Source organism: Squalius cephalus (genome assembly GCF_949319135.1).
Source record: "Squalius cephalus genome assembly, chromosome: 22".
NCBI classification, from domain to species: Eukaryota; Metazoa; Chordata; class Actinopteri; order Cypriniformes; family Leuciscidae; genus Squalius; species Squalius cephalus.
In genome coordinates, this window is record NC_137143.1 from 12,949,674 (window position 1) to 12,965,530 (window position 15,857).

General features: G+C 35.7%; 1 long non-coding RNA gene across 1 annotated transcript; it reads left to right on the forward strand.

Moving 5' to 3' along the window:
• Positions 1 to 7,592: 7,592 nt before the first annotated feature.
• On the forward strand, positions 7,593 to 10,652 carry LOC307150466. Its single transcript, XR_013819731.1, has 3 exons — positions 7,593 to 7,673; positions 8,513 to 8,644; positions 10,575 to 10,652. It is a non-coding gene; the product is annotated as an uncharacterized lncRNA (long non-coding RNA).
• Positions 10,653 to 15,857: the final 5,205 nt, after the last annotated feature.

Consider the following 15,857-nt stretch of genomic DNA (forward strand, 5'->3'; position numbering starts at 1 on the left):
GACATACGGTCTAGGAGTTCTGAGCAGTTTCGCGCTTTTGGTCGCTATAGCGCCACCTATTGGCCAATCGAGGTCATACTTTGATACGTTCTCCCCAAATTGAGGGTTTCAGCACTTCGTGCTTGAACCCCTAAAAATCAGTACAATTACAATAGGGTTTCAGCACTTCGTGCTTGAACCCCTAATTAAAGCTGCAAGCAGCATTTATCGGGGTTCAAGCAGTTAAGGCCTTTAAGGCATTTAAGCACAAAAGCATCAAAAGTTATTAAGATTTATTTAGCAAGCTTGTAACCACTGACATAATAGATGGAAAAGACCATTTACAGCCAATACAGGCAATTTACCATGGGATATATATGGTTTTAAAGCTTTTTAACAGTTATAGCGCCAGCTATGGTCCGATCTCCATAAAATTGTTTACTGTGACCTCAAATTAAACCCATACACACGTGTACTGAGTTTGGTGAAGATATCTCATTTACTTCTTGAGTTATAGCCATTTTAGTAAAATAGGCTCCTCCCACAACAATTTAGCACATTCTAGTATTATTTACTATGATTCTAGCATGATTTGCCATATTCTAGCATAATTTACCATGATATACTACATTCTAGTATGATTTACCATTGTTTACTGTGATTCTAGCATGGATTACCATAGTTTATCATGATTTATCATAGTTTACAATGATTTATCATAGTTTACCATGATTTACCCTGTTCTAGCATAGTTTACCATGATTTACCATGTTCTAGCATGATTTACCATGATATACCACATTCTAACATGATTTACCATGTTCTAGCATGATTTACCATGATATACCACATTCTAACATGATTTACCATAGTTTATTATGATTTATCATGGCTTACCATGATTTACCCTGTTCTAGCATAGTTTACCATGATTTACCATGTTCTAGCATGATGTACCATGATATACCATGTTCTAGAATGATGTACCAGGATTGTAGTATGATTTACCTTGATACACCACATTCTAGTATTATTTATTATGATTTCCATGTTTTTAGTGTGATTTAACCATGATTTACCACATTGCTAGCAATTATGTGAAGTATCAGTAAAAATGAAGTGATAAATTCTGACAAAATATGATTGTGCTACAATAGTAATTGTTATATAAGTGATTTTTTAGTGTTTTATTGTTATATAAGTGATTTTTAGTGTCTAATGAATGCAAAAGCATATGTGAGTAGACTTCATTAATAAGTAGAATGGCCAGCAGAGGGCAGTAGAAGACCACATATTGGCTCACTTTCACTTTAAACTTCTTGATTTTCACCATTTTTCTGTACTAAAGCAAACCAGTTTTTCCATTTTAACTCCATAATGCATGTTTACACACACACACACACACACACACACACACACACAAAGACAAGTGTTGTTGTTTTTTCAATGCTATTGGGATATGTCATTATGAAAATGTATTTGAATGGTCTATAAACATTTCACAAAGTCTTTGTAAGCTATTAATCAGATGATTCAGAATTTATTCAGAAACCTAAGACTACACACACACATTATGTTGTAGATACAGACATTTGAAATATATGATGTGATCAAACTGTCAATACTAATACTTTAACAGATGGATTTTGACTAAATGTAATTGTAAATGTTAAAATAGTGATTTTATAAAGTCTAAATATAAATTATAGAACAATATGACAACATGACTATTTTAAACAGCAGGGGGCAGTAAAATACAATTTCTTGGCTTAATATGCCATTATATTCATATCATTTTCACCTTTTTAACTGTTATAGAGGCAAATTTTGTCCGATCTGTCTGAAAATTTTCATGCATGTTCAGAGTGATATTTCACATGTTCTGGCTTGTTTTTAAGAAGGTTTGAACATTCATTAAAGAGATATAGGCTTTCGGGGACACTTGGTAAAGGCCACATTTTGAAGTGAGCCTATTATAGCTATCCAAATGAAGTAGTTCAACTTTTTATGACAATTATTGTTCTAGTGAGTCCAGATAATTGTATTGCACTAGTTTTTAACATTATGATATGAAAATTATATGATCAGAGATGGAAAAGACCATTTACAGCCAATACAGGCAGTTTACCATAGGATGTATATGGTTTTAAAGCTTTTTAACAGTTATAGCGCCACCTATCGTCCGATCTCCATAAAATTTTGCATGCTTGTTAATGATGGTATGTCACATATGCTCACCAATTTTTGTGAAGTTCTGAGTTTTTGTTTAGGATTTATAGGCTTTTGATTGCATTTTACCACGCCCATTTTATAAATGACCCTATTACAGCAATCCAAATGCAAAAGTTCAACTTTTTTTTGATAATTATTGATCTAGAGAGTCCAGAGAATTGTCCTAGACTGGTTTGGTTCCGATCGGGCGAAAAACCAGGGACTAGTTTGCAAAAGTAGGTTTTGGACAAAATTCGACATAGCAGAAAATTTTCCCTGCCTACATCCAAATCGGAGATAGCTATTTTGTCCGCCTTGAGCCAAGGATTCCAACGATATAAGACACTTGATCCTGGGACAAACGGTCTAAGAGTTATGAGCGATTTTGAACTTTTGGTTGCTGTAGCGCCACCTATGGGCCAATCGGGGTCATACTCTGATAGGTTGTCCCCAAATTGAGGCCTACCATCTGGCCAGGTTTCAAGTCTCTAGGCCTTACGGTTTGTCCTGCGCGATGCGTTTTACAAATCCTTACAATTACAATAGGGTTTCAGCATTTCATGCTTGAACCCCTAATAATAAAAATCCTTACAATAACAATAGGGTTTCAGCACTTCGTGCTTGAACCCCTAAAAATCAGCACAAATACAATAGGGTTTCAGCACTTCGTGCTTGAACCCCTAATAATAAAAATCAGCACAATTACAATAGGGTTTCAGCATTTCATGCTTGAACCCCTAATAAGAAGAGACGTTTTGGACAGTTATAGCGCCACCTATTGTCCGATCTTCACGAAACTTGGCATGCTTCTTCACCATGTTCTGACACATCTGCTCATCGATTTTTGTGAAGTTTGGGGTTTTCCCTTAGGTTGTATAGGCTTTTGAGTGTTTTTTTGTCCCACCCCTTTCCTGAATGACCCTGTTACAGCCAGGCCAATGCAAAAGTTCAACTTTTTTTCGATAATTATTGATCTAGAGACTCCAGAGAACTGTGCTAGACTGGTCTGGTTCCGATTGGGCCAAAAACCTAGGACTAGTTTGCAAAAGTAGGTTTTTCACTAAATTGCCCATAGAAAATTTTGGTGATAGCCATTTTGTCCGTCTGGATCCAGGGATCACAGTGATGCTAAAATTGAGACTCTAGGACAAACTGTCTAGGAGTTATGAGCAATTTAGTAAATGTGGTCATTGTAGCGCCACCTATGGGCCAATCTGGGTCATACTTTGATAGGTTCTCCCCAAATTGAGGACTACCATTTGGCCAAGTTTCAAGGTTCCAGCTCTTACGGTTTGGGCTGCACGATGCGTTTTAGGGCGGAATAATAATAATAATAATAATAATAATAAAAATCAGCACAATTACAATAGGGTTTCAGCATTTCATGCTTGAACCCCTAATAATAATAAAAATCAGCACAATTACAATAGGGTTTCAGCACTTCGTGCTTGAACCCCTAATAATAATAATAATAAAAATCAGCACAATTACAATAGGGTTTCAGCACTTCGTGCTTGAACCCCTAATAATAATAATAGGCTAAATATAGTAATAATAATAATAGGCTATCTCAAGCCAACCTCACTGCATGCTATCTTGTAGCCTAGATCTGTCATGTATATCTTATAAACTTGCACTAGCGCTAATATGAAATAGCTTCTTTCATTGTAGCCTATTTTGTAATTCAAAGGATAGCCTATAGAATATTTCAAGACAGTGCAATAGGCCTACATATTTTCCAAAAATGTTGATAACTTTAGAATAAATCTGCCTATTGTAATGCCACTGGTAAGGTTTGTCATTGTCACCTCACTCTGACCACATCACATCGATTTCGTAACTGCGCCACCTACTGGTCGAAAGTGATATACCATTTAACCATCTTATAAGATAGGCTAGAACTGTTTGATTTTCAGATCAACAGCCGCATAGCCGTGACAGGTCGCGGGACAGGCGAGTATAACCGTGACAGAAAGCGGGACAGCCGCGTATAGCCGTGACGGGTCGCGGGACAGGCGAGTACCGTGACAGAAAGCGGGACAGGCGAGTATAGCCGCGACGGGTCGCGGGACAGCCGCGTATAGCCGTGACGGGTCGCGGGACAGCCGCGTATAGCCGTGACGGGTCGCGGGACAGCCGCGTATAGCGGTGGCAGGTCGCATGACAGCCGCGTATAGCCGTGACGGGTCGCGGGACAGCCGCGTATAGCCGTGACGGGTCGCGGGACAGGCGCGTATAGCCGTGACGGGTCGCGGGACAGGCGCGTATAGCCGTGACGGGTCGCGGGACAGGCGCGTATAGCGGTGGCAGGTCGAGTGACAGGCGCGTATAGCGGTGGCAGGTCGAGTGACAGGCGCATATAGTGGTGGCAGGTCGAGTGACAGGCGCCAGTGGCAGCTGCCCCTGCCACGGAAAGATTTTACTCCCTCTCGTGTTTCGGGATCCGGGTTGCCAGCTTTGCTCTTACCTACCCTAACTCTAGTCGGATAAAAATGTCTAACGTTACTAAATCAAAAAGACCTCGTTATAATTCAGAAATTCTTCGTGACAAAGTCCGAAATAAAACCAGAATTTGTATTGGAGATGCTTTTGAAAGATGGAGACGGCTGAAAACAGAGAAGAATTTGAACACAGACGCCAACGTTGCTAATTTTCTCCTGGACAGGTAAGATTCATCTATTCTTGGCTAACTTGTACTTGATGTCAATGGACATTTCATATATGACAGTCGAACAAAGTTATGCATGTTCGTGCAAAGTAACCCCTGCTGAAAAAAACAATAGAAACCATTACATAATTGCTAATGGTTTTAATGGTTATAAAGATAACTGTATTGGTTTTAATGGAAACTGTAATGGTCCTAGTGGGTCTCTATTGGTAATTTACTTTCTTCTATTGGTGGCATGTTTTGTCTATTTGTCTGTATTGGTTTTAATGGAAACTGTAATGGTCCTAGTAGGTCTCTATTGGTGATTTGCTTTCTTCTATTGGTGGCATGTTTTTTCTATTGGATACCATTAAGGACCAATAGAACACCTTTGACAACTTATAGGGTTTCTACTGGACACCATTATGAACCATTAAGTCTCCAAATAAATTTAGTGTTTTCTTTGGTTTGATGATATTAATATATAATTTGTTTGTCACTGATTTCCTGGACTGATCCTATGTTTAAGTGACAACTTTAATAGTAGAACTGAAATTCTACTTTCTCACAACTGTTTATAAACACTCTGTTAAAAAGATACTTGGATCGAGGTACAACCTCTTGCCAAAACAACTTATTTATCAACTGCAGTAAATCATGTAACTGGCAACCAGTTATCTTATGCTTTCCTCGTCAACATCAACACCTGGCCTCCCTGCTGAAAAATCGAGAAATCCAGCTAAAACCAAGCTAAAAAGCTGGTTGGCTGGTTTAAGATGGAAGTAGCTGGTTTTAGCTGTCTCCTAGCCTGGCGTGTATGATCAAGCTTGTTTCCCAGCCTGGACAATTTGATGGTTTTAGCTGGTCTCCCATTCTGGCCAAGCTGATGAACATCTTACCTATATATATATATATATATATATATATATATATATATATATATATATATATATATATATATATATATATATATATATTATTATTATTATTTAGTATAATAATGATAATACTAATAATAATAATTCACACACACAAACAATAAGTTAATATAGACGGAGTTGATTACTAGTTAATTGGAACCCAGAATTTATTTATTTATTTATTTGCCATTTAGTTATATAACGCAGTTATTAGTATTGTAACGCAAGGTATCATTAAATGTAAATTGAATTTTTCAAAAATAAAATAAAAAACTTATAATAGGCTACTTCTTGCACATGAATGGGTCATACAACTACACAATGAGTTTAAGATTCATGATTTAATATTAATGGTATTTTAAATGATGTTATATGTTTTAATTCTAGACGTTTATTTAAATGCTGCGTGACTTTGAAGTGTTTTAATCCGCGTGCGCGTGAACATTCGAGTCGCATTCAAACCTGATTCAAACACTGGAGCGAGCGCGCTGCGCGAGAGCAGATGGAAACGAGGAAACGTCATCATCATCAACTGACAAACAGCAGAACTCCGGTCTCTCGCTGTTGTTTTCACTGCTTTCAGGTGAGTTTAGTCAACAAATTCACACAAATAATACATACAAACGTCCCTGACACCTTTATTGCGTGTAATTGACAAGCTTCCGTTGAATATTTTCTTTATAGAAATGGCTTTGTGTCTTCAAAAAAGTCCGTTAGCATCTCAACCATTTTCACTTAACGTTACGTTAAGCTAAGGCTAACTAACGTTATAGACTGGAGCTCTTGTTTATGAAAGTTTGGGGTTTTAACCACTTCTTTTTTTGTACATAACAGTTTTTGATAGTTTTGTTTTGCTGGTAATTTGGATGGGTGATTCGAAGTAAGCTAATTTATTTAACCTAAAAGAATGCACTGTACTGTTAATCAGTGACGTCACTTACAAATAGTGATGAAAAAAAAGTTATTTCAGGAGCAACAGAAAAAAAAAAACCCCTCTATTGATTAATCATGATACTAATTTCATATGCATTTATTTCACAATACATTATCTTAAGAATTTTATATATATATATATATATATATATATATATAATATATATAAATAAAATAAGTTCTGCTCTAGCTTGTAAATGTTCTATTGTAAATTCTATGTAACATTGTTGGCTCTGTGACAAATTGCATGTTATGTTCTAATCTAGATCATCATGCTGAAGGCCTGCTGCACCCCCTGTCCAAGAGAATCTCCACGGCTATGAACCATATGACTAGTTAAGCAAAACCACCTCAAACATAGTGCACTAACTGTTCAAAGGTTTGGGGTCTGTAAGATTTATGCTTTTGAAAGAAGTCTCACATTTTAAAATCATTAACCCCAGGTTTTTTCAGTGAGATTGTCCTTGAGAAGCATGTAAGCTAAATAATCAGATAAATAATAGGCGACAAATATAATGTTATAATGGTCGTAGTTATAATAATTAATTTAACTATTATGATAACAGGATATCATGGTTATTGGTATATTTTATTTTATTTCTCTAGGTCTGGTTTGAATTATGTTGGCCAATGAGACAGACACCATACTGTCCAACTCAGGGGTATTTATTTTGTATGCATTTTTTTACTGATAAATATTGAAATTCTTTTTACTTTTAAATGCTAAATGTGGTTCAGGCACGCAAGTTATTTTTCACAGATATCTGGCCAGCTTAAGTATGAGTATACTCATAGCTCATACTCTTAGCCTTTAAAATGTTTGAATTTATATCCCCAATGCAATATAAGGGGGTAAAGATATCATTAGAGTTCTTAAACTTGTGGCTATGCTCTTGTTATCAGATGAAATAATCCCTAGCGTTTGGCCCTGTGATTCTTCAGGACAAGACCTTGATGCCATCCACACTCAGTAGATGAAGAAGGTGAGTTTCACAATAGCTGCCACTATCACAAATCAAGAGACCGAACACAACAGGCTTTCATCCATATGAACACACCCATATGTAGGCATGGGTACTGAAACAATACTCATACTTATATTCACTTAAACACAGTTTATGTCTTAAAGGTATAGTGGAATTCTTTCCGAATTTTAGATAAGAACCGCCCTCTCCACTTTTTGAAAAAATGCACATGCGCAACACTCTACCTGCTCCCGAGAGGGAATGCCTATAAACGTGTGCGAGGTTCTCCTCGTGCACGCTCTGTTTACAAGTTGCTGTCGGCATCGCTCATACAAGATTACTTTCCAAAAGAAGATTTGCACTTTTTCTCCAAATAGCATGCCAAACTTTACCTGTCGAGTAGAAACCTTGCGACTGAGGCATCAGTGGGAAGCCCAACCTGTGTTTTCAGCGCACGCCATCGTGTGAAACAATCTCCCAAAAACACTCTGATCTTGTTTCTCTCTTCTGAGGCCTTTCTCTTCTTCTCATACAGTTCGTACAAACTTTTTCTCTTGAGAACCTCAAACATTTTCAAACGACCCGGTGAAACGGCGAGCTTCAATGAATGGCGTTAACCGTAGCTCACTAGTCACCACACATAAACACCTGAAAGTGCGCATGCGCAGAAAGCGAAAACTAAGGGACGAGCACGTAAACATATCACCAGAATGATTGACAATTAGGAGGACCAATAGTATAGATGATCCATCCGGAAGAAAAAAATCCTCCACTATACCTTTAAGTTTAAGCTTGTTGAATAATATGTCAAAAGAAATGCAATGGTCAGGATTATTGAGGGCCTTTTTCTATGACAGCAGACACATGAGATAATGCCTGAAGTGAGTCAGTGAAGGAGAAGATCAAGCCTCTGGAGGAGGACATGCAGTTTACACTTCGGGAGAAAGACAAAGATGAGCTCCAGGGCAGATTCAGCAATCATTATAAAGGTGAGTTCAGTGTTCCCATGCTTAAGTGAAACTGTTTAATAAAGCAGATACATTGTGTTATTTAAAGTGATGATTTTACTTGTTTTATTATTAAAAGGTAATATTAAAGGTTAAAAATTACCCACGGAAATAGACCTGCACGATATTGCAAAAAACTGATATTGCAATATTGAATTTTTTCTGCATAATGCAGTATAAAAAAACTATTTCTATAAAATATAACTATCTATAACTATAAAAAATGTAACAAAGATGTAAATTAAAAATATTCCACGTAAGTCTAATTTAGGTACAGAAATTGAGTAATCAACTGTAAAATAACATGGCATAGTCTTTACATAGCCTGACTTCACAGAGGCCTGCAATATCACTACCACAGATAGGTATGAATGATAAAACAATATGTTCATGGCTTTAATGCATCCCATAACATGCGTGTTTATTACAGTGTGTCAGGATGTGTGTGTCTTGCACCTGTTTTATGAAGACACCGTTTTATGAGGACATCATAAGTACATGCTCCTGATGTTTAACTTGACTAGAGAATCTCAGTGTGTTGTGTTAGTTTGACAGAATCCTGGTCTATGAGGACACTAGTTTTACCGGGACACATATAATGGAATATTAGGATCGATACTGATAACCCATAATTCACAGCTCATTGTGGCTAATACCAATATCGTAAATTATTTGTGCTTGTTAGATTAAATATAATCATTGAAGAAGTTGGTAAAAATAGCAACCTCTGTTGAAATTGGCTTTCAATAAGTAATACTAAAATTAGTATTTATTTGTCTTTTATATTTTATGAGAATAATCAGATGAAACCTGAACAAGATAGAGCAACTCTAAAGGTATCTAAGAAGTTTATAATATAAATGTCTTACTGTGTTTCCCAACGTTTTGATTGTTAACAGCCTAGTGTCTTATTCTAATTGAATGTATTGATAATTGAATATTTTGAAATGAAAGATGGAGCATAGGCCTACATTTAATAAAATTCGGTTATTAAGGAAATGTAATTTTGCCAAAAGAAGAATTTCTTTTAATTTAAATAAATGTTAACTTTAAAGCAGCCTACTTCAGTGTGATATGTTACCATATTATCATGCTTAACACTGAGAATTGAATAATTGTAATGTGATGATCAAATGCAGATATCTAAATCAGAGAATATCATATTTTGGGCGGTTGGCGGGTGGAATATTTATTTTTAACAGCGGATTCGGGTGCACCAGATTAATTAATTTATCTTTAAAATGTAAAAAAAATGTGTTCATTTTTTGGTCAATTTTTGCCCGGGGAGGCATGCCCCCAGACCCCCCTAGAGGTACTGAGCTCCACCCTCAAAAATACTGTGGGAAATACAGTATATGATGGTTTACGAAAAATGCTAATTTAATTATCTTACTATTAAAATACATGATCAGGATTTTACCACCTCCGCCTCGTTTTGAGCCAGGAAAAAACCTGTTAATGTAATAGTAATGTTTTCTTATAATATCTTTGTACTTTTACATTTCATCATATCATTGGGTAACTGTTGAGCAGCTTTTTTTGCTCGAGACCCAGCTTTCTTTCCCATTCAATAGTGCTGCGGCTCTGCAGTTTGATACTATTATGGGCGTCTGTTTTTAAGAGCAAAAACGCCAACTTGACTAAATTTCGGGGTGCATCCCTAACCTGAACTATCTGTTTTATAATTTAAAACCTACACCTGGAGAAGGTTAAATAACAGATGACTGTAATGCTATGAACATTACATGACTAGTGGACAAAGTTCACAGCTGGCAAGATCTTGAATCTGCTCAAAGTACGCCCAAAGATGTTGGATGAATATATTTAAAAATATAATGTATGGATAATCTTATGCACTGGTAATGTGGTTTAAGAGGTACATTGTCCTAATGAATTCTCCTTCTTTTTGCAGGTCTAATCATTCAGCCCCAGTGAAGCCACACAATGTAAAAGAATAACTGTGAATCAAATAATAAAAATGTAATATTAATGTTTTGTGTCAGATGTTTATTTCCATCTGGGTTGAGTAAAAAAGCAGGTCTTAATACTGTATATCATTTTTATTTCAGGTGCATGTTCTTCATTCTTTGCTAAACAAAACCTGAGCTGTAAGCTATTGAAAAGTTGGTGTGCAGCTTATATCAGTTGTGTATAATTGTAATAATAATTCAAATTAATTAATTAAAAACTATAATTAATGTCCTAATTATTAACAGCTAAATGCATTAAACCTACAAATATTAACCAATACAAAACTGTAATGGAAACCATTAAATATGTGCAATTCAAGACCAATACAAATTTGTAATGAAACCATCAGAACCAATACAAAACTGTAATGGAAACCATTAAAATACATGACCAATACAAATTTGTAATGAAACCATCAGAACCAATACAAAACTGTAATGGAAACCATTAAAATACATGACCAATACAAATTTGTAATGAAACCATCAGAACCAATACAAAACTGTAATGGAAACCATTAAAATACATGACCAATACAAATTTGTAATGGAAACCCTTAAAACCAATAAATCCTAATGGAATATGGCCCAAAACACACTACGTAATGGACTCCACTTGGTAATGGTTTTAATGGTTAACGGCTGATGGTTTGTAATGGTTTTGTAGTGGAAACCATTAGCAATTCTGTAATGGTTTCTATTGTTTTTTTCAGCAGGGACGTAACGTTAGCTCACATGGACGTATGCTAACATTAGCAATGCATTATAGGAGCCCGTTTCTCTGTACTTGAGACGCTGAGGAAAACAACATTAGCACGCCCATTATGGCAATTTGAAACGTAATTGAGACAGAAGCCTAACTTTACCTCAGAAAAAATGATTCGTCATTCGTTCTTCACGTATATCGTGGACTAAGTTACACATGCTGCAAGTTGACCTGTATGACCATTGCTAATGTAATTTAGTTACTGTAACAATATTTTCTGATGGGACTGAAAACAACCCTGTGATAGCCATTGGTGATATTGAGTTTGTCCCGCGTTATAATTGCTGTGGCAAATGTTTTGGTTATTTTTTAGCCTACTTGTGACAAAAACTTTAGTACTTGTAAATCGTTTTTTTTTTTTTTTTTTTTTTTTTTTTTTTTCGTTTTGAAAAATAAGGAAGTTTTATTTTGTTGTTTATATGTTTTTTGTTTTGTTTTACTATTATCCTTTTTTTTCCCTGATTTTTTTTTTTAATTGTAATTGTATTTATATGTTCAAAATAAAGAAATCAAATCAAATCAAATATCAAATCAAAAACGCTTATCTCTTCAGCTATTATGGCCCCAGCACTTACTGTGAAACAAAACCTACTGTGTACGTCTCGTCGTCACTTGCCATTGGAAGCTCATTGAAGCAGCCTACGTTTCTGCTGAATCCTGCAGCTTATCTGGCAACCTCGAGTCAGGGGGTAGGGGGAGGGGATACACCGCTCTACAGTATTTTTAAAGTGATTGCAGTACCAGTTTTGGCCACAATCCTACATACGGTTCCTTTAAGTGTCAAGCTCAGAAACCACGCATATGTTAACATGGGGCATTCGGTTTCATTGGATGAACAGACTTGTCAGTGCACTTCAGAAGACGTGTAAGAATCTTCTTCTCAACATTAGTGTATCATATTTTCTGTAGTGTGTTGGCATGAGTTCTAATCACAAATAACAACAGACAGTAGATAAATTAAAGTAGCTAGGCTACCTAAAAGAAACATAAATTGCAAAGTCATTTACATTTTTTTCAAGTTGCATTTATTGATCTGCATATAGCCTAATTTTATAATGGATCTATTATTTTTTATATAAAAACACTTATCAGCTTATTTTACTCTGCTGATTATATTAAGATCTCTTTTCTGTACAACCAGCTCTGACGCCTCTGTATCATTTTCCCTGGACATAAAGCAGCTATGCTTATACACGTAGGGTCATTAAAGGAACCGTATGTAGGATTGTGGCCAAAACTGGTACTGCAATCACTTTAAAAATACTGTAGAGCGGTGTATCCCCTCCCCCTACCCCCTGACTCGAGGTTGCCAGATAAGCTGCAGGATTCAGCAGAAACGTAGGCTGCTTCAATGAGCTTCCAATGGCAAGTGACGACGAGACGTACACAGTAGGTTTTGTTTCACAGTAAGTGCTGGGGCCATAATAGCTGAAGAGATAAGCGTTTTTGATTTGATATTTTATTTGATTTGATTTCTTTATTTTGAACATATAAATACAATTACAATTAAAAAAAAAATCAGGGAAAAAAAAGGATAATAGTAAAACAAAACAAAAACCATATAAACAACAAAATAAAACTTCCTTATTTTTCAATACGAAAAAAAAAAAAAAAAAAAAAAAAAGATTTACAAGTACTAAAGTTTTTGTCACAAGTAGGCTAAAAAATAACCAAAACATTTGCCACAGCAATTATAACGCGGGGCAAATTCAATATCACCAATGGCTATCACAGGGTTGTTTTCAGTCCCATCAGAAAATATTGTTACAGTAACTAAATTACATTAGCAATGGTCATACAGGTCAACTTGCAGCATGTGTAACTTAGTCCACGATATACGTGAAGAACGAATGACGAATCATTTTTTCTGAGGTAAAGTTAGGCTTCTGTCTCAATTACGTTTCAAATTGCCATAATGGGCGTGCTAATGTTGTTTTCCTCAGCGTCTCAGCATAAGTACAGAGAAACTGGCTCCTATAATGCATTGCTAATGTTAGCATACGTCCATGTGAGCTAACGTTACGTTACTTTGCACGAACATGCATAACTTTGTTCGACTGTCATGAATATATGAAATGTCCATTGACATCAAGTACAAGTTAGCCAAGCATAGATGAATCTTACCTGTCCAGGAGAAAATTAGCAACGTTGGCGTCTGTGTTCAAATTCTTCTCCGTTTTCAGCCGTCTCCATCTTTCAAAAGCATCTCCAATACAAATTCTGGTTTTATTTCGGACTTTGTCACGAAGAATTTCTGAATTATAACGAGGTCTTTTTGATTTAGTAACGTTAGACATTTTTATCCGACTAGAGTTAGGGTAGGTAAGAGCAAAGCTGGCAACCCGGATCCCGAAACACTACTGACTTCGTGATTGGTCGATAGGTGGAGGGAGGCGCGTCAGGCCAAAACACAAAATGACAACATCAACATCAGTTGAGGGCTGCAAGTCCACTTTTTAAATGACAATATCCTAGCCATACTACTGTTGTCGGTGATATAAGTATTTGAAATGAACATGATTTCTTAATGTCTAGTGACACATCAGGGCAATTTTATGATTAATTGAAATAGATTTCTTACATACAGCTCCTTTAAGTTAATTATCTCATGAACTTGTAACATTTTCAACAGATTTATAAAATAAAAAATAAATAAATAAAAACGAATTTTGACTCTTCTTTCAGAACAATTCTATTCAATTCAAATATATAGTAATATTAACTTAGGCATTGTGTCAAACAGTAGAGCATTGGTGCTTACAACGCCAAGGTCATGGGTTCGATTCCCAGGGAAAGCAAGAACTGATAAATGTAAATGTGTACTTTGAAACGCGATGTAAGTCACTTTGGATAGAAGTGTGCCAAATGTGTAAATGTACATTATGCTCAGTAGGAGCATGAACTTGAATGTTGTGTATCTAATGTTTTGTATTGGACATGTAGAAAACACTTTGTCTTTAGTGATTAAAGTCCACCTTAAAGGCAACCACAAATTGTATTATTGAAATAAGCAAAATATATGATATAGTGATAATGAATTATTACAAATATATACTGATATTCTCTATGGCTAATATTCTCATAGGCCTACTGTCACCAACCTCTTAATCATTTGTCACCTTACATGCATAGCATGACCCTCTCTAAAACAATAGGAAATGCTTTATTGTTTACTTTTTTGCTGACCTCTTTAACAAAAGAAATATGACACAATCTTTTTATGTAATATAAATTTAAATTATGCCAGTTCTCTTCATTTGACTGGTACCATGAATCTCATTAACATGTTATCTTTACTTGTTATCCATCACATCATGTGCTTTCATTATTGTTGTCTGCTAACCATTAGGAACAGATTAAAAGGTCTATAAATGAAGTGTCATTGTTGTTAGGCCATATACTGCCACAGCAAATGGATGCAATTAAAGTTAGACAAATCAAAAACTTTGCAGGATAACCAATATCCCGATCGCTGCTCAAGAAAGGAGCGTGATTATATAAAGAGGAGATGTGAAAATTTCACAATGAAGGGTGATGGTGTGTTAAATTGTTCTTAAAAAGATAATACAACTGTGACATTTATTTACTAATATAACATGATTACATTAGATGGAGAGCAGCATAGGTATGAAGGCCAAACTGGCCAATGGGTAAGAAAAATGTATACATATACATTGCAAAACAAGTAACTGTTCTTCATTAACATGTAACTTAGTCTATAGTTTGTTCTCCCTTCTTTAGATTAAATGTTCAGAATGTGGAAGGTGGGACTGTGTGGTCAGATCTTCCACTGTTGGCAAATACAGCTGTCCTGCATGCATGCACATTTGCCTATTTTTTTCCTTTTTTTTTTTTTTCTTCCTTTTTTTATTGTTACTTTCATACCTGTTAGCTAATGAATATGTTTGTTGAACATTCCCCTGAATAAATGCTGTGGGTAATTCACTGGATCCATAAACTATGGCTTCTCAATTTTCAACACTCTTTAGGAACATTTATGGAGTGTAGCCTACTGTATGCTTTATCTTTTAACTCATTCCTCAGTAACATTAAAATAAATAATAAATAAATGCTTGACATCCCTTTTACCACAGCAGTATTGCTGCTCAATTTAAATTAAGCCACAAATTGGCATCATAACAATAATCTGCGAATATACATGCACTGCAAAGACAAAATGTCTATAGCATAATTTATTTAATCTACTAACAGTTGTCTTCAGATATTCAATTTCATTGAAACGAGTAACAAAATAATGTGGGCGTGGTCTGTGTCGTGAAATTAAAACACAATGCGTCTGAAACATTCAGCAGAGCAGCGACAGAGTAAACAACAGTGTCCTAATATGATACAAACATTTACCAATAACGTGGAAAGCTTTTAAATCTGCTCAGTGAAAGATTCGCTGTGACGAATCTGGCACCGTTCAACATCTGCTGGAAATCCAGGTAAAACTATC